Raw genomic sequence first — 27,422 nt, 5'->3', positions numbered from 1 at the left:
AATCCAGAAAGCCTAGGTTGCTTCCAGCTTTTGAGGCCATTATTCATAATATTTTTTTTAAAAAAAATGATAAAGTGAAAAAAAATTACACCCAAATGATGTAACAACTTCAAACGTTTGGCAAATGTCTTAATTAACTCATCACTAATGTTTTAATTATGCTCTTTGCCGACAAGCTGAGCAGAGCACACAACTGATAATTTGCAATGTTATGATTCAAGCTGTCATTTAGCCTTGAGCATGGCACTTTGAAACATTTTATACTTACTTGTCTTTGGCAACATGTGGAATATGATTTACAAATAGTACTAATGATCACATAACCTTCCATATATAGATGAAGTAATGAGAAGATATGGGAACATTCAGAGCAGGGAGAAGCAATTGATTTTATTTTATTTTCATGTTTCCAAAGAAACATAGGATGGTCATGCACTAACACTCAGTCTGAACCCTCAATCCCAACCCAGAATTATTGTTTGGAATTATTTTTCTCAGTGTGAATGGAGTATGAATTATGTTGGGTTCCCCCACCTTTATTGGAGGTCCTAATAGTATTTCTGTAAACAAAATCACTTTGGAAACAGGGAAAGAAAGAGGTCAACTTCCTTTGGAGGATGTGCTGATATTTCTGTTTTAGTGTCTTGCTTCATCCCTTCATCTGGCCGTGCAGTATTGGTCAAGTGACAGAGCAAGGTTGCATTCTCTGATGAAAATTTCCTGGAATAAACAGGTAAGTAGAAGACTTCTTGCGTACTTTGAAAGTAAAGAAGAAAATGTATCTCCCTTTGTCATCTGCTTTCCCACAACTAAGTACAGTGATGTTACCTTTCCTACTAAGAACTCCTAAAATATTTTTAACCCTAATTTCTGTCCATTTCACTCGACAATTTTATGTTCACCCTGGGAACAAACTAAAGCTAGGACAGATTTTGCCATAGTGATAATTAGGACTTTACTCCAATGCTCTCTTCTTTAGAGTTAGAATAAGTCCCACGAACTGTATTGGTTCTTTCTTCTCCAAAGAGATATACAGCTAGTCCTTGACTTACAACAGTTTATTTGGTGACTGATTGAATTTACAACAGAACTGAAAAAAGCGACTTATGACCTTTTTTCACACCTACGACTGTTGCACAATTGAGCCCAGCATTTCTGTTGCTAAGTGAGACATTTGTTAACTGAGTTTTGCCCCATTTTATGATCTCTCTTGCTGCAGTTGTTAAATGAATTGCTGCAGTTGTTAAGTTAGTAACACAGTTGTTAAGGGAATCTGATTCTCTATTGACTTTGCTTGCCAGAAGGTTACAAAAGGTGATCACCTGATTTCAGGACACTGCAACCCGTCATAAATATGAGTCCGTTGCCAAGCATCTGAATTTTGATCACAAAACACGGGGAATGCTGTAATGTTTGTAAGTTTGAAAAATGGTGATGAGTCACATGTTTCAGTGTGTTGTAACTTTGAACGGTCACTAAATGAACTGTTGTTAAGTTGAGGACTGACTCTATGTCAGAAGATACAGTAAAATGAACTGAGTTCCACTGAAATCAAATACAAAATTTAGTGCTTAATGCATGCTGATTTCAATAGGGGTTAAATGAGCTTAACTTTTTCTGAAGTGTGCCCAGAGACTGGAATGCTTTGTGAGACCTCACCACCAGATAGTGGAATGGAATCCCTAATTCTGAATAATTAATGCTTGAGTCAGCTTCTGATTCTAGAGAATTTAGGTATTTCAGTATTGTTCATTTAAGATGAATTGTATAAAATATTTAATATATTATTTTATCAGTACATAAATCAAAGCATTTGATGGATCCCAAACAAAAAATACACACAGTGAAATATTTTCCAAGAACGTATAGCTTTCTCCTGTTCTCTAAGCTCTGTCTCCAATAATTTCTTCCATAAGAGGTTGCCGTGACAACGATAATTATTCTTGATCAGCAGCATACCATAATTACTGCAATAAAGTTATGTAAAGCTTGCCACAACATGTATGAGCAAGTCATCCTCATGTCAATTATGTGCTTTCATTTTTTTCAGATGAACTCAGTACCTTTAGTAATGAAACTCTAGCAAGCAAATTCTAACAAGCGAAGTGTGAAACTAAGTTTTATTTTTTTGCTAAATTAATTTTAAGAAGAAAGAAGCTGGCAATTGCTGTTGTCATTTCTTTAAATATTCATCTCTCTCACATTTCAGAACATACTTATCTTAAAAGTTTTAATCTTGTTTTATTCTCATGTATTAATACAATGATCAATGTTCATAAATAATGTAACACAATATTCAGGGATTCAATCTGCTCCTTACAAAGGGAGCTTATAATGGCCCTTTGTGACATCATAGGCTACACATGAAAAAGAAAATCAAACTCTATTGTTAAAGATCAGTACATTGCTAACCTTGAACACCAAGGAGAATCCTCTAGTGCAGTATTTCTCAACTTTAGGATGGATGGATTTCAGCTTCCAGAATCTTAAAAATTATCCAGGCTGATAAACACTGCTCTATTGATGCCATATGTCTAGATCTGAATAACTTTGAAAATTAGGTCTTTGCAGAAGCAACGTCAATTAAGTGGATGAGTTTATATTGGGGAAGTGAATAATTCCCTTTTCTGTAGAGTTAACACTATTCACCTTGAACAAAGAATTTGTGTGGCCTAGAGCTTTTTCAGGCCAGCTCTATGGAACTACCTGCAGTATTCATCAAAAGTAGCCAGCTAAGGAGACCACTGATGTGTTCATTTCAGATTGAATAGCTTTGGCATGTGTAGATTGTGGCTTTGCCTGCAGGGTATTGAAACATCCTACCTTGGAATGTATGTCAAGTGGCCTTGAGGCCAGCCAGATTCAGTCTGAAATGCAGTTAGTTACTCATAGCAGTTGCTGAAACTGCCCAACTCACAGTCCCTTCAGCCAATACTGACAAGAAATCTTGTCTCAGCCTTCTTCTAAAATGTGAGCTCTACAGAAGAAGACTCAAAAGGCTTCAGGTAGAACATCATAAAACAACATGGTAGTCTTGGGTCTTACAAGCAAGGAGGGTACATGACTCTGAAAAACACCTTTAAGTGGTTGTTTTGCTCAAAACTTTGTAAAGTTAAAAAAATCTTTCATGATTTAGAAATTATCATCTTACAGATAATTTGGAGATAGACTTCTGCTACCTGGAACCAAGCACTTTCTTGTGTAGACTGCATCAATTTTTATGAACCAAATAAATAACAAAAGAGAGTAAGGATTTATATATTTAATAACTATCTGCATTTTAACCCATTTGTAGAAGAAATTTCACAGAAATCCATCAAAAATAATATTTTAAAAACTGTTAAAATATGTAATATTATATCAAGTTGGCCCACTTGCATGAAAACATTTGTTCTATGCATATTTTCCATTTCTCAAGACTCAATTTTTTTCTTGCACAAAATGAGTGGCATAGGATCAGTGTTCCCTTGTATGTAAAACATGCTGATTTCTCTGTCCAAACAAGAGAGTGATTCGTTTCTTCATCTTTTCTAAAGGAAATGTTGGAAGTTGCAGAAACAGATCAAAGAGCTGACAAGGTGAGTTGGTCAAGTATTTCCCTTTCATCTGTATATATTGTTTGTGACATATCATTCCTCAAGGGGAGGAAGGTTTCTAATCACTTTTAAGAAGGAGATGACAGGAAAGAGCAAAAGGAAAGATTAAGGATCACCCATAAACAAATTGCAGTGAATGGACAGGTAGAATGGCGGAGAGAGGTTGATAGTTTCAATACAATGAGAAAAAGAGAAAGCTGTGCCTAGTGAGTAGAATCATTGTATTAATTTATCTATAGAAAGAATTCAGGCAGTTCCATTTGCAACTTAATAAATTATTTATACAATAAATTATCTGATAATCTTATGAGACTGAAAAATAGAGATATAAAATAAATTAAAAGTTAAGTGCATTTTAATTTTTAATTAGAATTTATACTGGTTAAATTTGGCCCAGTTTCCCATGTCCTCAACTGAGTTCCAAATTGATCAATATAGCAGAATGTTCCAGTTTTTATTAAATCACATTTATAGCTTACTCTACTAAAGCTAGAGAGAGTTATGGAATTCAGAAAATCAAAATTATTATGTGTGTATGTATGTGCTTTAGAGTTGGGTTGATCTTTAAAAGGACTCCTTACTCTGATGAAAGTTCAAATAAAAGGCTCCTCCAAAGAGTAGGAGTGCTATGGTGCCCTGTTTCTAAGTAATGGAACTGCTGAAACACTTCAGACCAATCATACTCCACAATGGTCTGTTTCCTATTATCCGTCTTCTGAATGACAACAGAGGTGTTCAATACTCCGAAAGCTTAAGGATTCATTGGCTGCAATTCAGCGTCATTGTCTTAAAACATGTTGCTTTCTTTATGATTGATCTCAGAGCAGGACTTCAAGCATTACAGTTTATAGCAGGAGTCCCCAATCCCCGGTCCGTGGACCAGCACTGGTCCTCAGCATGCCAGAAACCGGCCCAGGCAAACAAGCGAAGCCCCATCCATAGGATGCAGGCAACATGCAAAGCAATGCCCCTTCTGATCCACGGAAAAACCTTTCTCCATGAAACTGGTCCCTAATGCCCAAAAGGTTGGGGGCCGCTGGTTTAGAGCTCTTGGTTGAATACAGTGCACATTATGGATATAAAGTTGAATGTGAATCCAGCCATATTATTTCACTGTATCATTCACCTCCCCCCAAATTTGTTTTTCAAAGAAGACCTAAGAATTGATATTATGCGGACTTAGGTTTTCTATAAAGCAAGCCATTTTTATTTTAAAATTATTAAATTAAGTATCTTGTAGTCAAGCTCCCCTGATAGGCCTTTATTTGTTTCTTAGATTTGATTTTATCTTTTCTCTTAAGCACAAGATAGCTTTTTTCTTTCATTTTATCCCATACTAAGAAAGATTGGTTTCCAACAGGCCCCTAAGCTGTTTAGTGATGGTAGATCTACACCTGAAACTTCCTAGTTCTAGTTAAATGTACAGCTACTCTACTAAACCGGTTTACAGTTTCTGTGTGATGCCTCCAAATTAAATCTTTGTTGATCCTAATATAGGTTTTGTATGTGTCTCTCCTCAAGAAATACTGTCAGCAATGATCTATTTGGCAAAAGTAAGAAACCCTCCTTTTTGAAAGGTAGTCCTCAGCTTTGTCTACATTTTTAATTATTATAGATTCCCATAATAATTAAATAAGATCAGTTCTGATTATACCACTTCTTCATGGGATGAAGTAACACAAACCGTTCCCAACTATGGTTCCTACACTGGCCTAGCTGCAAAGCTGAAAAGTTATTAGCCTAAAGCCAATCTCTGTAACGATAATGAAGAACATGTTATTGAGAATTTGCATATATCTAAGTTGATTTTCACGTAAGCCAATTCACATCATACCAGTGTTATCATTTTTGCTCTAGTGGAAATAAAAAAAGATTAGGGGCAAGTACTTGCTATATAAATATTTATATAAAATCAAACTGTTCTCGGTGTGACTCACAGATGTACAGCCAAATCTCAGTAATAAATGTAGTAAATAGTTAAATAGCCTTGAGTCAAAAAGTGGATGTGTTTAGACAGATGCTTGGTGTACTGAAATGCCTCATTTTGCTACTGATGCTTTCCCAGAGATGGACACAGCATGAGACGAAACTATATTTTATAGTTTCAGACCAAAGTTTTGGAAGTCACTGCAGTGATCAGCAAGAATGTGGCCTTTCCATGGTTATTTGGTTTAAGTAGAAAAAATGATTTCATTATTGGGAGTTAAATATAACACACAATTTTGAAAAATTGTAATGCCAAAATAAAACTACATTATCTGATTCAGTCCTGAATTAAACAGGGGGAAGTTTACCCATAATACTTATGAGCCAAATGAGAAAGTTCTTTGTGCTTCTGATATAATTCAGAGTAGGTCCCTTCTGTACTTCCAGAAGTGGTTGAATAAGGTTCATACACACACACAAACATTATACACATAAATGTTTCTCATCTTGATGCAACATGGTACTTTAATTTATATTCAGAATGGTGACTGAGCATCTCCTTAGATTGTTGGAGTTGGATCATAAGCATATCGACGATAAAAGAATGTCTGGGGAAGGCATATTGAATTGAAAATGTTTCCACCAAAGTGGAGCTGACAGCTGTGGCAAAGAACAAGTAACTCATGAGTAGGGTGGTTCTTTGGAATGTCTTTAGATAAAGAGAGGATAAGAGATCACCCACTTGTGTTCCAGACAGCTGCTTCTTGGGAGGAAACCTCAGGACAGTGATCTTCCATGGGTCTCACTTTCTAATACTTTACTCATGCTCTGGTGCTTCCTGATGCATTTGGATAACTACTGTGAGATATTTGGCTTGACCCATCAAATCTATTCTTCCATTCATATTGTATACAAGAAGTGTTACCATAAGATAAAATTATAAATCTATGTCCTTCTGTATATGTCTCAAATATGAATTATCATGATTAAAACATTGAATCAGATTGGGGAATTAAAACAAAGCAAAACCACCAACCTGTAAGAAACTACTTTGGTATTGTTGCCTGAGAAAATTACAGTAAATGCCGGCGTATAAGGCGACTTCTGCAAGCGCTGAAATCGGCGCCAAAGACGGGGGTCGTCTTATACGCCGAGTCGTCTTATACGCCGGAAATACTGGTAGTTTCCGGCGTATAAGACGACGTTCTAGGAATGCGGCCCGGCGATAAAGACGGGGGTCGTCTTATACGCCGGGTCGCCTTGTATGCCGGCATATACGGTATATGGACTTGTCCATAAATTTAGCATTGGACAAACAAATATGGTTGACTTTCTGAGAAATTGCTTGCAAAGTGCAGCTGGATCTGAGATGCCTCAGGGTGACATCCATACAATGTACCAATTACCTTATCAATTATCTCTCATTGGTAAAATGGTTGAACAAGTGCTTTGTGAGCAGCACACCAGATACTCTCTGCATAAAATAAAGAAGATAGGAACCCTGTATGATGAGCTGAAGAAAGAAGCACGTTGCCAGGAGGCTAGAGGTAACTGTGCCTCTCCATTTTAAAGTTTATTAAGCAGAGATTGAAGTGAAATAAGATCCCTTTTCTAGTTAAAAACAAAATAAGCCTTAATTATGATACAGTAGACATTTATCCAAGTGTATGCTAGAACCACTTCATCTGGTGATTCGCTGAGCTGCTTTTCTGTATCACATAATCATGAGCATCTGCAGGAGGCCTGAAAAAAAAAGGCCAATGGATGCAAAGATGTAATCAAAGCCCCACAACTTTTTATGTGCATTTTACAACCCTGTGGACAAACTTGGTCGTTTTAAAAAAAATATGCTGGAGAGTATGCAGAGGAAAACTTAATTTTTGTTATAATTATCATGTTTTCATTTCAACCTTTGTTATAATATAAAGTTCATGTTATATATATATGCTGTATATGTATTTTTCCCTTTCTTTTTGTTTTTCCTTTTGTTGTTGTTGTTGCTTGTTCAAGTAATAATTTAAAAAGAAAAAAGACTTGGCAGAAGAGGCTTCAATCTGATAAGCAGAAGCTTTCTGAGCACCGGACCTCATGGAAGTCACCTTTTTCTTCCCTATGGAAGATGTGGCTGCCTATTTCCGGAGTCATTTGGAAGACTTCTGAGGTTCGTGAATAATGCCCATGAACTGAATATGTAAAAGGAAAACTTCCTTCTGCTTACCAATGTTATGTCCTGAGCCTGTGGAAGCAGGCTCGGGGCATTGTAACGGTCCTGGGCAGGTGCAAGCTGCTCGGGACTAGACTGGCTGTTGCCAGCACGTGTGCGCATGCGCGGGTGCTGACGCGCCAAATGTTGCAGATTGGCCCGGGAATGGCCTGTAAAAGAGGCCGGGAGATTCGGGCGTTGTCGGCGTTTTGTAACCAGTATGCTGAACAGAAATAAAGAAGCTCCTGAGAACTACAACTGCTTCTCGTGTCATTGCCATTTCGCGAAGGACGTAACACTGGCGACGAAGGTGGGATTGCCTTACATTGACCGAAGACAGGTGTAAGCTTACCCGAGAGAGTCCTGAGCGGTAGGAACAGCGTTGACTCGGCAGCTACCCGCCAATCCAGCAAGCATCGGGGGTAGGCTGGCTGATAGACCCTTCCTTTTCTACAAAAATGGCAAAAGTAGGAAGACTTTCAGAATTCGACGTCTCGCATCCGGAAAGATGGGAGTCTTACGTAGCCAGGGTGGAAAACTATCTTAAAGTCAACCAAGTAAGAGAAGATAGTTTGAAGGCCGCCACCCTGCTGTGCGTTTGCGGTCAAGACACATTCAAAATCGCTGAAAACATAGCAGCACCTGTACCTCTAGAATCTGTTAACTACACAGATCTCAAAAAACTACTCAAGGAACACTTCCAGCCCAAGCTGTCCGTCATCGCTTGGCACCACACCTTCGAACAGAGGGATCAGCGACCCGGAGAATCAGCCAAAGAATACATTGCTGCGCTGAGAAAAGCCGCTAAACACTGCGAGTTCAAGGATCTAGAAGAACGGCTGAGAGACAGATTTGTATGCGGACTGAGGCAGAGAGAATTACAGCAGAGACTTTTTGCTAAAGAAGACTTATCATTCCAAGATGCCTTGAGAGAGGTTACTGCAGAAGAGGCAGCGGGCGGCGCCATCAAGAACATGAGGCCGATCAGAAGCACTCCAGAGGCTGCGTCCGTGCACCAGGAAGGAGCCCAAAGGAACCCAGAGGAGGATCCTGACGATGAAGTAGATCGTCTCTACCCCACGAAAGAAGGGAAACAGAAAGGAAGCTCTTCAGCTCTCCCCAAGTGCCTCAGTTGTGGAGGTCGCCACAAGAGGACCGACTGTAGATTCCGCTCCGCTATCTGTAAAGCATGCGGAAAGCAGGGACACATTGCAGCTGTGTGTCTGGGCCGTCAGAAGGTACAACCTCAGGAAGAATTGCGCCTGAAAGGTACCAGGGTTCCCAGCCAAAACAGGGTGGGGTTCTGCACTTCGCGAAGAAGCATTTACAAGACAGGCACACACAAGCCCATCAAGAAAAAGCTGTCACTTAAAGTGAAGCTACAAGGGGTTCCATTGGCTATGGAACTGGATACAGGGTCTGCACTCTCGATCATTTCCATGCACACGTTTAGGAAGATTTGTTCTGGCAGCGGATTTCAGGCCAAGCTGAGGCCTTCCGACATTGTGTTAACGGACTTTCAAAACTCCAGAGTGTGTGTTAAGGGGGAGGCCACCCTTAACGTACAGTATAAGGATTTTGAAGGTCCACTAGATGTAGTAGTAGTAGGGGGGGAACGAACGAGTCTCATAGGACTCGATTGGTTTGAGGCCTTGGGAATACAAGTCACAGGGCTCAATAGTTTGCAAACACTTGACCTACAAGAAGTCTGCAAAGAATTTGCAGATGTTTTCAGCCCCCAGCTAGGCATGTACAAAGGACCCCCTGTGTCACTGAAGTTAGACCCCACTGTCACCCCTATTAGAATCAAAGCAAGAAGGGTTTCTTTTGCTTTAAAGGGTAAAATTGACACTGAATTAGACAAATTGATTCAGCAAGGAGTTTTAGAACCTGTCGACTCCAGTCCTTGGGAGACCCCCATTGTCACGCCTCTTAAGGCAAAGGGGGACATTCGCATCTGTGCAGATTACAAATGCACTCTGAATAAGGCATTGCAGCAACATGCCTATCCTGTTCTTGTGGTCAGTCATATCCTGGCCTCCCTCAAGGGGGGGCGTGTTTTTGCAAAGCTTGACCTAGCTCAAGCGTATCAACAGTTGCCTGTTGATGCTGCTGCTGCTGTAGCTCAAACCATTGTGACCCATAGGGGGGCATTCAAGGTAAAGAGGTTACAATTTGGAGTAAATGTCGCTCTTGGAATTTTCCAAAGTGTAATGGAAAACACACTACGGGGTATACCAGGGGTTTGCCCCTATTTTGATGATGTCTTAATTGCAGGAGACTCTACACACAACTTAGCTGAGAGATTGAGGGCTGTCCTGCTGAGGTTCAGGAAAACGGGCCTCAAACTTAAGAAGCACAAATGTAAAATTGGGGTGCCTTCTACAGATTTTCTGGGATTCAAAATTGATGCTACCGGAATTCACCCTGCTGAATCCAAATTGAAAGCTATTATGCATGCTCCTAGGCCAAAGTCCAAGGCCAAACTACAGGCCTTTCTGGGCCTTCTGAACTTCTACAACTCCTTCCTTCCAAACAAGCCTAGTGTAGCTGAGCCTCTTCATAGGCTCTTGGACAAACAGGCAGTGTAGCAGTGGTCACAAAAACACGAAGCAAGTTTCAATGACGTTAAGGCCTTACTGACTTCTAACAGTGTGCTTGCACATTTCAATGAATCCCTTCCTGTGTGCATCGCTTGTGATGCTTCTCCTTATGGGGTGGGAGCCGTGCTAAGCCACCTCAGATCAGATGGAACTCAGGTTCCTGTTGCATATTACTCCAGAACCTTGTCTTCTGCAGAGCGAAATTATGCTCAAATTGACAGGGAGGATTTAGCTGTTGTTGCTGGAATCAAAAAATTCCATGATTTCCTATATGGCAGGCATTTCACGGTCTTCACTGACCATAAGCCTTTGTTGGGGCTGTTTACTACACATAAACAAACTCCCCAAATCATCTCCCCCAGAATGCTGAGATGGTCTATCTTTCTGTCTGCCTACGATTTTTCCTTACTTCACAAACCTGGGAAAGAAATGGGCCATGCTGACGGCCTCAGTAAATTACCCCTGCCGGTAATAGAAGCTGACCCTGCACCAACTATCAATATCCTCTCCATTCAGGCCTTGCCCGAGTCTCCTTTAGATGCCAGGGATGTGGCCGCTGAATCAGCCACAGATCTCACACTTTCACGTGTCCTTTCTTGGGTTTTATCTGGATGGCCAGAGAGCTGTCCTGGCACTGAGTTTCAGAGTTTCTGGTCCAAAAGGAATGAATTGTCCACCTTCCAGGGTTGTCTGCTTTGGGGAAGTAGAGTTGTCATTCCTACCTCAATGAGGACTAGGGTCTTAGGTTCCCTCCACGAGGGTCATCCTGGCATTATACGCATGAAGGCGCTTGCGCGCAGCCATTTGTGGTGGCCTGGGTTAGATAGAGACATTGAAACTAAGGTGCATGCATGCCACCTTTGTCAACGCTCGCGCCCTGAAATGCCCCAAGCTCCTGTACATAGATGGGAGGAAATACAGTCTCCATGGTCTAGGGTGCACATTGACTACGCTGGGCCTTTTCAGGGTCAATTCTTCTTGGTCCTAGTTGATAGCCATTCAAAATGGCTTGAGGTTGTACCTGTCTCTTCCACCACCACTGCAAAGACTATTCAAGTACTGAGGGGGATTTTTGCTGCACACGGGCTTCCAGACGTCCTCGTGTCTGACAACAGCCCTCAATTCACTTCTTCCGAATTCCAAGCTTTCTTACAGGCAAACATGATTCGTCATGCCACCTCTGCGCCTTTCCACCCGTCCACCAACGGTATGGCTGAACGCATGGTTCGCATCACCAAGGACGCCTTGAAGAAAATTACCTATGGAGACTGGCATCACAGGTTGGCTGACTTCCTCCTTTCTTATCGCACTACACCGTCCACTTCTACCGGGAGGAGCCCAGCTAAACTTCGCTGGGGGCGCAAACTGACCACCAAGCTTGACCGGTTGCATCCGGACAGACTTCCTTCCACACTCACACGCCCCAGGGCACCTAGATAACTGCTTGTGGGTGCCCCGGTTTGGACTCGTAACTATGGGCCTGGCCATTCATGGGTCCCCGCCACTGTATCCAGAGTCACAGGTCCTCTGTCTTATGAGGTGTCTCTGGACAACGGTCGTGTCCTGCGTCGACACATCGACCAACTCCGCACTAGACGGGACATTCCCACTGAGACTCCTGGGTCTTTTCCAGGGGGGGAGGGGGACCCTTTAGGGCAAAGGGAAGAGTACGGGCTGCTGCCCATCATTAACGAGGAGGCTACAGACAGCCCATTCCAAAGTTCTGCGAGTGCTCCAAACAGGAATTCACAGAGCCCAACTAGAACTCAGGCACCAGTGCCTACTCCAGCCAGGGAGTCACCCCGGGGGCATAATCCCTACTCACCTGCATCACTCAGTGCTCCAGTCAGGGAGGATATCTGGGAGCGTCCAAACAAATCACACCCTATAAGAGAGCTGGCACACATTCCCTCTAGTTGGCCCGACACTACCCCTGTCCCTAGAAGGGGGCAAGCACACAAGGAGGTGGTCGAGGAACCAAATCCCGACTACAACACCTCTGACATCACTCAGGGGACAACTGAGTTTTGGGACAGCACTGAAACCCCAACAAGCCCGGGTACAGAACGGGAACGAGGGGAAAGACAACCTCTTGACAGGTCTAGGACAGACCTGGGAGGTTCTACAGAATTGCCCAACAGTGACTGTCACTTAAGAGGGCCAGAGAGCCTGCAGCCAGGCAGGACAACCAGGTCAAACAGAGAAAGAAGCCCTGGCCTGACGAGCCCGGTGGGCAAGCAAGCAGGCCAGGCATTGGAGCACAGTCCTTGGGAATCACCAGGGTGTAGCAAGAGTGACAAGCATACATCACAGTCAAGGGGTACTTGGTAGGTACCCAGAAGTCAGGAGGTCACAGAGAGCCAGAAGATCTCCTAAGTATTTAGAAGATTTTGTAACTCTACTGGCAAAACAGAGTTAACAGAGAACATTCCTGTACACATAGGAAAATAGAACACTGGGAATGATAAAGCAGAGGAAATAACTGGCACTAGGTAGTATGGGCACCACGCTCGCATTAGGTTGTATGTTATTATTGTATGATCATAGTCTTAGCCAGGGGGGAAGAGGTGTTATGTCCTGAGCCTGTGGAAGCAGGTTCGGGGCATTGTAACGGTCCTGCGCAGGTGCAAGCTGCCCGGGACCAGACTGGCTGTCGCCAGCACGTGCGCGCATGCACGGGTGCTGGTGCGCCAAATGTTGCAGATTGGCACGGGAATGGCCTATAAAAGAGGCCGGGAGATTTGGGCATTGTCGGCGTCTTGTAACCAGTATGCTGAACAGAAATAAAGAAGTTCCTGAGAACTACAACTGCTTCTCGTGTCATTGCCATTTCGCGAAGGACGCAACAACCAATACAAGGTGCAAAGACAGAACACAATACGTTGCTGGATCGCTCACTGAACACTCAAAAACCCAAATACTGCATTCAGTTGAGTTCTGCTAGAAGACAAAGTAGGTAATCCTTTCCATTCTCACAGAGTTTATTTTGGTTCAACTAATGTTTCTTGCTGATTTTAAAATAGTTGGGTAAATAAAACAATGCATGATCCACAGGACAGGTTACTGCAGCACTGAAGTATACTTAATGAATCTTTCATCGATTCTTTTCACCTGATCAAATAAATACTCATGACCACTGAACCTTCACTTCAGTGGAAATTAGCAATAATGTGTCTTTTTAAAGCTTTGGTGCCCTATTTTGACAACACAAAATTGACTACTATATAATACTCTCTATCCATGCATATTAGAAATGTCACTCAAGTATCCAGTTGCTGATTTGCAGATAGTTTACTTTTAAAAGCTTCTGGGAAGGAGCTATATTTAGGAAGTAATAAAAGGGCCTTAGTAAAAAACAAATTCATCTGGTCTTTACCTTAAACCTTTAGTTCACTTTCCGAACGGTGAGATAAAAGTGTGGACAAGTATGGCTTATATATCAGTTTACCTTCTTTTTTCTTTTCTATTTCTTGAGTCACAGAATGAAGAAACATGAATCTACAAAATGCCACATCTTCATGGCCTAGTTTTACAAAGGAATAGAGAAGTTAAGAAAGGCTTCGGTCAAGCATTTCTACTTGCCAAACTTAAGATCACATCAGACTATATTGGAATATTTCAGTTATTATTATGAAACAGATGACAGATAGATGATAGATAGATGATAGAATTAATGTAAAACAAATTATATAAATTATAGCAATAGCAATAAAACTTAGACTTATATACTGTCCCAGCATTCTCTGGTAGTTTACAGTGTCAGCATATGGCCCCCAACAATCTGGGTCTTCATTTTACCAATCTTGGAAGGATGGAAGGCTGAGTTAATCTCAAGCCCTGTCACTATCAAACTCCAGACTGTGGACAGAATTAGCCTGCAATAGTGCATTCAAACCACTGCACCATCAGGGCTCTAAATTATATTCCACAAATGTATTTATCTTAGGAAAAACTATCCTAGATTCAAGATGATTCTCTAAAGAGGACTAACTAGATTTAAAATGATCATAAACCTACACAAATACTTGCTATATATTATAAAGCGGGTGAAGCTTGGTCAAAAATGATGTGCAATCTTGGATTAAAATGAATTGCCTGAAAAATAAAGCAGCCTAGTTAATTCATGTTATGTTCATATAGAATATAAACCATTCGCTCTCATTCAAAGTACACAAAGAAGAAAAAAAGCATCTGCAGAAATCTATGCACACTTACTCTGTATTACATGTAGCTGATTTAAGAAGCTCTTAGTTCCAGAGAAGAGTGTATAGATTACTGCGGTATTGGGAATAGATCTGTTTAGTCAACTTTCTTCATGTAAACTGGGAAGGAAGATCTTTGGATTACTAAAATGCCTTTCCTTTCTGTTTGCATAAAGAAACTGAATCAATGGAAAGTTTGTGCAGAAGGAAACCTATTCATGCTTGGAAATGAGTGGCCCTGACTTCAGATAAATATGCCTAGGTCTTCTATTGAGCAATGTGCTATTCCCATCTTCTCTCATTGCCTTCTACTTGTTAGAAGGTGAATGTGGAGAGTCTGTCTTTTCATGGAGAAAGTTTCCATAGATAGAGAAAGCTTCCCACTTGAGATGTTTGTCTCTACCTGTGGAAGAGAACAACAAGAAGGTAAGATTACTATGCTCATTCCTGCCTCCTTTAGAAAAACCTTTCCTCTTGTTTTATTTTATCATTTGTATGGCCTACCCATTTTCTTGCATTCCAGATCTGACACAATCTGAAATTCAGATGTATTACAGATGACTTTTATTTTGGGTAGAACAACATATGTTTATATGTAATGGGAGTCTTTCAGACTTATTTCTGTCCTTGTTAAAATTTAATGTTTCTTGGTTCTTGTGATAAAGAGGTGCAGCAACTCTGATCACAGTCTGTGATCTGTCACCTTTGTTTTTTCTTAAATTATCTGAGTTTAGTACAGGCACCCTTGACTTTCATACTCTTCCTTTTATGGACATCATTCTTTATAATTTGCTGTTTTTTTTCATTACTGGAATCTTATAATGCAGAATGAAATGGAAAATTAATTTTTGTGATGACCTTTGGAAAATCATTCCCTCTTGAATTTAGATTGACTCTTTTGTAAGGCTTTAAAGTGTTTTGTCTCTGTAAAGTTTTATCACTGAGCCAGGGTATCTGGGTGTAATTGCTGTATTGATCTGTGTTGTGGCTTTTTATTTGGCTATGGATTACATATATGTTGATGGTTCCTAATTTCTTTAGGCTTTTATTTGTGATTATTGTTAGCCATCCAGAATCATGAATTTGAGATGGGTGGCCATATAAATGGAAACAAATACATGGATAAATAAGTAGACATCGTGCTGTTATTTACCTAGATGTTTTCATTTCTTATGTCATTTTACTTTCCAGAAAATAAATTCAACTCTGTCGGGTTTCATACCCCTTTGGAGGTTTCCATAAGTAATTCACATTTGACTCAGTATTAAATTTAATGATTAGAAAAGCAATCAAGATTAACCGAAGCCATTTCTTTATAATTTGTAGCATTTAATAGCATTATTCAATCATTGCCATGTTGATTATACAGGAGCATAATGAAGAGAGGTTTATATCACCACAGTATAAGAAGCTATAAATCATTCATGAGGAAATGGCCACAAAGCAAACTAGGGACTGTCCAATTTGAGCTGGAACTAAATTTACATAGATTTAGAAGCATGAACATTTGGCTGCCATGGGAAATCCATACATGAATACACACACACACACACACACACACACACACACACACACACGTTTTCTGAGGTTTTTGCAGGTGTTTGTATGTAGGTCTTTGGTTAGGAGCCAAGCTCCTAACCAATCAGAACACACCTCCATCCAATCAGAACACAGCCAAGCTCTCATCCAATCAATTCGTACCCCCACTGGCAGTTAAAAGGAAGAAACAGCTACGATCACACATTGCTCCTAGAAGCACGAAGCCGAAAACACAAGCCTGAAGATGACAAATGAGACTTCGTTGAAACGTCACCAAGACACTTCCAATTTGACGCGGGAGAAAACCCGAATAACCAAAGACCTAGATAGATAGATAGATAGATAGATAGATAGATAGATAGATAGATAAAAAGGCATCACCAGGAAATAAAATAACAAAGTTTTAATAAATATAACCAAGCTTTCGATGGCTCAAAATCTGCCATTATCGTCAGGGTGTAAACCAGTCAATGGGGAAACTTGCACCTAAATGCAGCCGCGCCTGCACTCGGCTCATGGATCTCGTGACGGGCCCCAGCCGGCCAATCCTTGCCTCACTTACAACATCAGTTGATTCATCTTTACATCCTTTACTTACATTTATGTCACCACCCACCTCCCTGTTCCCTTGTGTTCTCAAATCGGGGGGGGGGGGAGACGTCCTGTATTTCCCCAGGTTGGAGTATCCTTCACATTATTGGATCGATTCTTCCTCTTGTGCTCTTCAGGGTACTTCCTTCTTCCACCCCTCCGGCATGCGCCATAACCATTTATACTTTTGTTATCACAATATTCCGCCCTGGGGATCCTGCATCGACTCTCATGTTCCAACACGTTTGTTCTTATCACCCTTCCGGCATTTCCACAACCACTGTAATTAACCTCATCCATCCTCTTGTTTCCCCCCACAGCTCCCAGTATATCACACAATTGAGTCCAGGATCCACGTTGTTCCATTGCAACAGATGTTCTCCGGGATGTCTGTATAGCGCCTAATCGATGTCCCCCATCCTCTTCCTTTGTACGGTCTGGCACAACTCCCAATCCGGTTACCTCTCCCTCACCCCCTTGTGTTTGTTGCGCCACTTTCTGGGAGCGTGTGACTACCCCCGCGATGGAGCGGCTGTAAGTATTCATCCTCTGTGCGTTCTTTGGGAGCATGACTCTATTCAGACAGCTCCGGTCGGTACGGTGATGTGGCGGAGATTTTAAAGGTACCACTTTACCGTCACTCGCAGCAGTCGTCGTCCCCTCCAGGTTCGCACACATTCCCAATACATCAATAACCGGACAAGTTATGACGGGAGCATCGTCGGGGATGGGGGGGTTGGTATAATTGCTGGGGTGGCAAGCATGCTCCATTTCAATCAGGCTACATGTCGTCCGTGATTCCAGCTACTGAGCACAGCATAAGGAGGCATCCAAAGCATCAGGGGGGGGGCGGGCTACTGACATCGATGAGCTTCCTAATTTGTGACAGGTGTATGCGTGGATTGTTAGTCAAGAGGGCTCCAGATTGTAGATTTTTCTTTTCCTCGCTATCAGTCCCTTCTGATGGATACAATGTAGCCCGATTGAAATGGAGCATGCTTGCCACTCCAGCAATTATACCGACCCCCCCCCATCCTCAACAATGCTCCCATCACAACTCGTCCGGTTTTGAGCCATCGAAAGCTTGGTTATATTTATTAAAACTTTGTTGTTTTATTTCCTGGTGATCGCCTTTTTTATCTATCGAAATGTATGTACCCAGGAATCATTCTTCGATTTTTAGCGTTATTTTTAATGTATATTAATATATAAAAGAAAAAAGAAAAAGAAAGAAGATTTCTTTCTCCCATATTTGGGCTGACAGGTGCATCAAGAAACACTCAAGGTAAATCTCCTCCCCCTGTCTCTTCCCTCCCTGATACAGCTGACAAAGTGAGAAAGAGCCTGTGGCCTAGAGGTTAATACAGCTGCCTAACATGCACACAGCCCAGGCTCGAATCTCAGAAGGGTAAGTTTGGCTGAAGAGAGTTAAGAAGTTAAGAAACTCGAAATAGCTATCCCATTCTCCCTTAATTCTTTGTTAGCAATCCAAATTTTATAATATAAATGATGTCACAGTTGCGACTGCTGCCTGTGGATGGCTCTGGATTGAGCTGATACAGGCAAAAAAAAAAAAGAAAAAGAAAAAGAAAGAAGATTTCTTTCTCCCATATTTGGGCCGACAGGGTGCATCAAGAAACACTCAAGGTAAATCTCCTCCCCCTGTCTCTTCCCTCCCTGATACAGCTGACAAAGTGAGAAAGAGCCTATGGCCTAGAGGTTAATACAGCTGCCTAACATGTACACAGCCCAGGCTCGAATCTCAGAAGGGTAAGTTTGGCTGAAGAGAGTTAAGAAACTCGAAATAGCTATCCCATTCTCCCTTAATTCTTTGTTAGCAATCCAAATTTTATTATTATTATATATATATGTTTTCTGAGGTTTTCACGGGTGTTTGTATGTAGGTCTTTTGTTATTTGGGTTTTCTCCCGCATAAAATTGGAAATGTCTTGGCGACATTTCGACGAAGTCCCATTTGTCATCTTCAGGCTGGTGTTTTCAGCTTCATGCTTCGAGGAGCAATATACATACATACATACATACATACATACATACATACATACATATATAAACTGGGTGAAATCTCTAGGCAAAACAGACCTTCCGAAGGAATGAAATTTGGCAAAGTTCAGAGATATATGGGCAATACGATGGCTTTTATGCTGCAATGCTTTGCATTTTGGTTGTTACACAGTGCTTGTTCTTGTCTTCTCAAGTTCAAGACCAGACTTGTAGGAACATACCACTCTCAGTGCCTGTCTATGCTAGGGTGTTTTCAAAGTATAATCAAATAACATACCTGGGATCTGTTATCCCATTAAAGTGGACTATGCTGCGCTCTCTGATGACTTGGATCTATTGCCTTAATGCTGGTCCTCTCCATAATCACTGATTTATGATAAACATTAGAGAACCATCTGTCGGCATGGGTGCTTCTGCTTTGGCTTTTCACCTATTCTCATTAATATGGGCTTCTGCAAGAGAGCAAATAGGTGGAAGAAATTGCCTACTTACTGATCAGCTTAGGTCACTTGAGACTTCCTTAGGAAGCTCAGTGCCCACTAGAAACCCTCTTTTACATATTCTGTGATTGGATTCACTGTGAATAGATTCCAGGTCTCTGTTCCAATTTCTCAGTTTTTCATTTCCTCCATAAAAAGGTCCTCTTTCCTGGTAGTATCAGCTTCAGAAGTGGGATAATAGTAACTATTTCTCCCAAACAGCTCCTATCTGCAAATAGTAGATCAATACATTTATTTATGGCTTCTTTTGAAGATACAGCATCTTAACTGAAGTAAGAACAGGACCAACAACTCTGACTCTGCTTCTTCTACAAAGTGGTACCACCCATGGTTTACTATAATCTCAAACTCTTTATATTGATTTTAAAAAGTGTGGTTACTTAGAATACGCTTCACTAGATAAAAATACTTTTGTTTGTCACTCATCTCACACCAGTTTTTACATGCAAAATAAATATTTGCACAATTTACAAAACAAACTAAAGAATTCACTCACCACAAAACATTATGTGAATTATGTATAATTTTACTGATATGTGCTAGTCTAAGAACTAGATGAGGTAACAGAGAACATGAATTGACTGGGCCAAAACTGGAAGGGAGGGGGGCGGTGGAATGATACTGATTAAAATAGCATAAAAACATACCAGTGACATCAACAATACATAAAAGTTAACTTCTAGAGGCAGCATCAGATTGTGAAAGAATCAGATGAGCACAAAAAGAAAATCCTTATGAATGTAGAGAATGTGGTTAGTTGGGCGGAAAAAATATGAAACACCAAAAATGTCTGGAGATTCTCAATCATTCAGGTCATGGTTGTTCCAAATGTGCTTTTCAGAAAACAACTGGACTTTCTTGGGTTTTTTCCCCTTGAAAACATCCAAGAACCTTTTCAGTTGGCTGAGAAGCGAAATGTTTTCAAAGAAAAAACCAGGGAAGTCCAATTGTATTTTGAAAATCTCCTTTGGCAACACCAAAAAGTGTAAGTCCCATCTGTAATTTCATAAAAGTTTTTCATACATTCCTATTAGCTGAGAAAGAAGAAAGAAAGAGCATAGAAGGGAATAACAAATTATTCTCCAAAACCTCTGATTAGGCAAACATGGTGTCTTATTCACTGGGGATGGAAACATCTCTCAGTTGTCCAGTTCCTCTTCTTTCCCTCCCTCTCTAATGTTTTCCATGCACACAAAGACAAAAAAAATATTTGTTTGTTTCAATATCAGTATCAATTTTCAATTCGAAATCAATATCAATATCAAATCTATATTTGTACCAAATCTATTAAATATTTAGGTATGTGTAAACCAAATAATAAAACTCAGTTAGTAGCATATAATATAAATACAATATAGAGAGATTTCTTCATATATCACTAGATGGGAGTAATTAAACCTCACTGTTTAGGGAAAGGTGAAAACTCCCAAAATTAATATTATTCCCAGATTAATTTATATTCTGACAGGAATTGAATTTATATATCTGGAAAATATTTTCAGAAAATAAATTCTTTGTTTATACATTTTTTATGGAGCTCTTTAATTCTGAAAATATATTTACAGAAAATGCAATTACAATTAATGAAATAGGATTTAATTTTCTGTATCTGGATTTAGAGATTTCTAAAAAAAAAAATCTCTTCCTCCTATGCCATCCATTCACAGTGCTTGACTTACCTACTCACCTACATGCCTTGGAAGATTATTTAAATCACTCTTCACGTGGTAGCAGGTAAGGGTGTGGGAAAAATAACATATCATTACCACGATACATCTTCATTTCTTTAAATGCACTGAAGTGTTTGTCAACCCATGTAAAATACCAGGTAGGTATAAATGAAAAGCACATTCTTTGGCTGGTGATAAAGAGGACGTGAAAACAAAAATGCTAACATGGCATTCCAGCTTTGCTTCTTCTCATTCCAAAAAGACTCTATAATCAATTTAGAAATGGATGTTAGGTAGACATTTTAGAAGGAAATCATTTTTTTATAACCAAAATCAAATGATAAAGAGAGAAATTCTGAACTTTTTCACCATAATATACAATTTTAGCAGTTTTGGAGATATTGTTACATAAAATGCTGTTAAAAAGAAATATTTTTTTTGTCTATTATCAAAACAGATGGGATGACTAAAACAGGATATAAATGCAAAATATAAAGACTGTGGACAACCTTCAAGGCAATTAACAGAAAGCATGCCTGGGATTGAATGTAGTGCACAATTTTATTTGGTTTTTATTTTTATCAGATCAAATTTATTAACTAGTAGATTGGGATACAGTTATCCTCTGGATTCTATATTTATATGATTTTGCCCACAGTTCTAGGTTGACCAAAGCTTATAAATTCTTTTATTGTAGAAAATGTCATAACCCACCCACCCCATATATTAGTTGAGTCTGCTGCTGTTTGTACCAGCCTCTTTGTGGCAAAGCAACTTCCCTGCCTGAGCTCTTTGATGCCGTTGCCCTAGTAACTTCACCCTACCCCCCCCAATTTGGATTTCTGTAATGCACTCTACATGGAGCTGCCCTTGAAGTGTATTTAGAAGCTTCAGCTGGATACAAATGCCACTGGTGCAAAATGCAGTTATCTGTATCCTAGATTGGTACACATTTACACCTCTGCTTTGTCAGCTGCATTGGTTGCCAATCTGCATCCATATCCAACTCAGTTTAATTCATGGTGATGGTTTTGACCTTGGGTTATCTTGGGTTATTTTAGGGACCACCTTTCCCAGATTACCTCTGCCTGCTCCATCAGGTCTGGCAGACAAGGTATGATGCGGGTCTCCTCTGCCAGATAATTTACATTTGGCAAGTCCCAGGAGGCAGGGATCATTTTATGTACAGCGTTGTCTAATTATGAACTCTGAGCTGCTGGAAGTTACATGCTCCTCCTGTAAAAACTGTAAATTAACTGGCTGCCTTAATTTAATGACAAGGAAGGCTGAGCTGCTCAGACAGAAACACAAGCTGTAATCTAAGTTCAAAGGGGAAAGGGAAAGTTGTTGGATTAAGATTTTAGCTCCATGTAGTGACAACAGAAAGATATAATTTTTGTGATGATACATACAGCAAATAAAAAGGGAAAAAAGCAACAGGACAGTACTAGATATTACTTTGTGCAGTCCAGCCTGGCTTTTTTTAATTAGATACCTTCAAGCATGATTTGATTCAGTTATATGAGCTAAGAAAATCATAGAGTATTTATTGCAAAATTGCAGGACAACATTAGAAAATGCAGTGTAAGTTTTATTCTTTAGCCTAGCCTTTCTCATATTTTGCTGATTATGATTTATCCCCTCAAGAAATACTGGATACTATGCTAAATTTATATTTTCAACCATAAAAGAAAAAAAAACTTTTTTTGTCAGAATCAATGGATGTTGATGAAAGATATATTCCTTTTGCCAACATATTATTGTTTTTCCACTTTATGGATTACCTGGCAGATATTGGCAAGTTTCCTTCTTGAGAGTTCTGCTCTACAAGGAATAAGTGGATGGCAATTTAGGTCCAGTTTGTGTACTTATTCAAGCTATTGATTACTTGCTATGGAACTGTATTAGATTTCTTGCTGAATGAGAGGGTTTTTTTCTGTTTGCTTTATTGGTTTCTCTATTTCATCATGACTAGATTTGTTTGAGATCACAGCTATTAGTTGTTAGCAAGCTATAGTTTATGGGAATTTGTTCAGTTATCCCACCTCTGTGAAACAATGTAAATTTGTCTGAAGGTTTTCTAAAGAATGGTGTTTGTGAAAGAAAGAAGAGAAACCACCCAGCAAAAGGCAAGAAACCTCAAATTGTGAGGGAGAGAGGGGGTTATTGAAGGTGATGCCAGGAAATATTCAGGATTTTCTTTGATTTAGAGCACATTAAAGTTTTTAATTCATGAATAAACCACTTTAGTGCCCAATTGTAATGGATCTATACTTCTTTTTAACTCTATGGCATTTCATTTTCATTTTATGTAATGCTTATAATTTGTTTTTTTTCTTACAGAGGTTAGTTTAATGCTGCTAACTTAAGGGAAGATAGGATTGCATACAAGCTACCAATATAATTCAAATAACCCATTTTTTTCATCCACTATTTAAATTTAACTCTCATTGAAATCTAAAATGCATTATCTGTTGCATTTTGCTCCTACTAGCAGTCATACGAGTTCACGTTTCATAGACAAATTTCAGCACAAATTGATCATTATTACATCATAATGATTATAGAGGGAATTTTTGCCACTGCCGGAAAGGGTAGGCATCAGATGCTGTGACAAGTTGGCCAAGATTTCAATGCTGCATCATTGTGCATCAAACCTGACACAACACTTGAGATGCAGACATAAGAGATGCTGCAGATCAGACCAAGTGGCAGGCGAGATGCTAAACTGTGGAGCCCCTGACAGGACAGGAGTAATGCAAAGAACAAGAAGAATAGATATAGTAGGAGCAGCAACTTGCAAGTAATCAAATACATAGCTTACTGCCCTAAGCACAGCCCAACAAAGATACCTTACAGCCTTTCCATCGCTTAGCTGGCAACATATTAAAACTTAAATGCTGAAAATGAAATAAGAGATTTAAAATCCAGCTTTCTCCTGGCCAGACCCCACAATTATATTAAATGTAAGTAAGAAAGAAATAAAAAAGAGACAGAAAAGAAAGAAAAGAAAAACATGTAAACTAGTGACTTCTGAAGTTCTCTGCATTCATATTTTATCCCACCTCTCTAAGGTTATAGAGCAGTGGTGACGAACCTATGACACGTGTGCCATAGGCGGCACTCAGAGCCCTCTCTGTGGGCACACATGCCGTTGCCTCAGCCTCACCTCCCCCCATGACCCCCTCCTCATCAGCAGCCCCCCTGGAGGAGAGTAGCCCCTGAGCGTGGCCCACGCGGAGCAGCACAGCCAAGGACATGGCAGCCAGGCAGCATAGACAAGACTCTGCCCTCATGCCCCATCCTGCACAGTTGATGCTGCGGGGCGCAGGCAGAGGGCATGACCACCCTGACACTGCTGGGCTGCCTGGGCAATCTGCGATGGACCCTGGAGGCGGCGAGTGGCCCTGAGGGAAGGTGGGGTGGGGGATGGGGTGGAGGTGGAGCAGGGGTAGGGCAGGGGGTGAAGGAGGGGCAGGGTCAGTTTTTGGGCACTCGGTCTCTAAAAGGTTCGCTATCACTGTTATAGGGGATTACCTTCTTTCCAAGTCTTAAGTTCACCAGTTCATTTTTCCATTGATTTTCTTCGCAATTAAGATGGAATGATTCAATCCCAGCTTTCAAGTATTCCAAGTGAGCAAATACTGCAAAAGACTGATTGATTTGGCTATCTGCACTGGGGGGGGGGAGGAAGTTGCTGCATTTCAATAGTGCACCAATGAACTTGTTGAAAAGATGTCCAGGGGAAAAGTGACCAGCTCAGGGAAAGAAAAATAATACTTTTTTGTTTCTTTGTTTCTCTTAGGTTTCAAACCAGTGATCCTTCCCATATCAGGCACATATTATAACCATTGCAGTACTCAAGACTATTAGCAACTATAACCGAAAAGAAGAGCTTGGAGAACAGCATGAAGGCAACTGTTGACTCATGTGAAATTGCTTTCTCCGACTGAGCACAGGAACCTATCAAAATGCAGGATTATATCTAGCAGAAAGTAAAGTGCAACAGGCCAACTGGGCAACAATGCTTGAGCCAGTATAATGCTGCTTTCAGTATATTGAGTGGGATCATATTTGTGGTGGGCTTGGGATGAATAGAGGATGATCCCAACCATTTCTGCCCTCCCATAATGGTTGGTAATCCATACTTATAAGCAATTTCTAAAAGTGCAAATATGCTCTAAATGGCCAACCTGTCAGCAGCATATTTTACTGGCTGAAGGTTGTGAAAGCACATTTAAAGACAGTTCCAAACAGAAAATATTGCAGTAATATAATTAAATTAGATTTGCAGTTGGTGAACCAATATAAGTTAGTGAAAGTTCTCTTAGGCATTTCACTGGAACTATCAGGACAACCTTGAGCTGTGTTTCTGGCTTTCTAGATAGAGTACACGCTGTGCATGGATGATACTTCAAACCATACATCTAGCTACAAACCCATTACTTTTATATGACCTTACTACCCATATCCATGCAAATAGCCATATTTAGTTACCCTTCACTTTAGTGGAATTGTATGAAATCTCCATAAATGTAGGCATACCAGCCATAGCATCCTTTGCACTGGATGCTGTAGAAGCCTGTAATGTAGGACAATTTTTTTTTCTTATTAGTATCTGTATCACAAGTGAAATTCAGAAGAAATCTAAGTCAATGAAACATTAATTGATTTAAGTCACTGAAACTTTAATTAACCAATTAATATATTAAATATCAATATATTAACATAGTAATAATAGATTTAAATACTCTTGGGGAAAAAGGCCTTTTGTTTTGATCATGCTGGAATCCAGTTTCTTTTAATTGCCTGGTGGGACTTAAGATATGAAAAGTTAAGAACCAATGGTGTAAAAAGATATTTGACGATATCATTTTCATAAATTCAGTCATATGCCCTGTTATTTGTATGAATATGTGTGATTTATTGAAACACATTATGCAAGTACCTAATTCTTTGGAAATATCTTTAATGCTGGAAAGGTGGAGAAGAAGATAACCATCAGTAAGATGGATGGACTAAATTGGAATGGAATTGGAAGTAGAATGGCAATGGCAATAGGTGTACCATTGGAAGACATGAAAGGCCAGGTTGGGGACAAAGTCTCCTAAATAATTTATATCTGTGTGGTCACTAAGAGTTGATGTTGACTTGATGTTCCATAAAGATGTGCATTTTAAATTACAATAGAGCTGTGGTTTATTTAGGATGGCAATACATTTTTCAGATTTAGAGGCTTGAACAATTCTTTGGACAATAAAATATTTTAAAAAGAAACTGATGCTATGGGACCTTTATTTTTTCTTCCTGTTCTGCCATCACATTTCTCCTACCCTAAAGAGAATGCCTTTTCTTTTTTCTTGGCACATTAGCTCAAAAGGATCATGCAGTGATATTATAACTAATGAGAAGGGCTACAAACTACAATCCATGAGATCAAACCGTATTACAACAGAACAAGGGAATTTTTGGGCTAACATAACCCTACTGACCAGTCAGACCCGAACCAGTTGGCCCTTTGTAAGGCTTTAAAAAATGGCTGAATACCTGGGTTCTGAATGGGTTAAGGCCCTGTTCCTTGGCTTTACTGTTAGTTGGTTAACTCTCTTGGCTGCTGTATATTTTTCTCATTTTTAATTGTCTTAACTGTTTTATAGTTTAAGAATTGTAAGCTGCTTAAAATCACTTGGCTGAGATCGGTGTCCTTAGAAATTGAATAAATAAATAAATAAAATCAGCATGAAGAACAAATGCTTATAAATAGGTAGGCAAACTGCTTTCTGAAAACAGCCAAAAGAAAGAAGCAACAAAACCTAGATTTATTCTCTGGCAGTATTAATCACCATAAATTTGTTACAGAAAAAATAGTTCAACTTACTTTTTTTAGAATACCTAGATATGTAACTAATTTAAGTAACTAATACTTCAACATTCCATAGGGCTATTACTTTCTAATGTACTTCTAATGTACTTTCTAATGTACTTTCATTAACGTGATAACCTTAATTGGCAATTATAATCTACAATTATAATTAGAATAATATTTTGGCTGTCAGGTGAATATTATGTATAAATGAGCATGTTTGTATAGCTATATATCGGTCTGTCTGTCTCACCCTGTTGGCCTTGATGTGGGTTGATTAGGAATGTAAAGCTATCACCTTAAGCAATTGCAGCTGAGAATCTCCAAGAGTTGCCAATTGAATCTTGGAGAAAAAGATTGGAGCAGGGGTGTCAAACTCAATTTCATTGAGGGCCACATCAGCAGTGTGGGGGGGTGGCCAGAGTGGATGCGGCCTACTGTGTGGGCATGGATGGAGTGGGTGTGGGCTATTGGATGGGTGTGACCAGCTCTACATCATTCACGTCAAGGGTGTCTATGGGGGCCTGGGCAGGAGTGGGACAGATCTGAGGATCTCTGGCAGAAGGGGGTGGGACCAGGGCAAGTGCTAAGGCATGGTTCGCTGGAGGAGCCTCACTGTTCCTCTCAGGCCATGCGGGGGGGGGGCTGGATGGTGATGCAGGCTGCCGGGAGCCCTGGATAGCAGAGGTCAAATGCCCAGCCTGGCC

At 40.2% G+C, this 27,422-nt stretch overlaps 1 long non-coding RNA gene across 1 annotated transcript; it reads left to right on the top strand.

Annotated features, from left to right (window-relative positions):
* The first annotated feature begins 599 nt into the window (after window positions 1–599).
* On the top strand, window positions 600–26,080 carry LOC120302765. The gene is made up of 3 exons (XR_005555204.1): window positions 600–733; window positions 3,537–3,578; window positions 24,658–26,080. It is a non-coding gene; the product is annotated as an uncharacterized LOC120302765 (long non-coding RNA).
* The last annotated feature ends 1,342 nt before the right edge of the window (window positions 26,081–27,422 follow it).

Source organism: Crotalus tigris, unplaced genomic scaffold (genome assembly GCF_016545835.1).
Source record: "Crotalus tigris isolate CLP2741 ecotype Arizona unplaced genomic scaffold, ASM1654583v1 scf7180000024437.13266115, whole genome shotgun sequence".
Lineage (NCBI taxonomy): Eukaryota > Metazoa > Chordata > Lepidosauria > Squamata > Viperidae > Crotalus > Crotalus tigris.
This window is presented reverse-complemented; position numbering and strand designations above follow the sequence as displayed.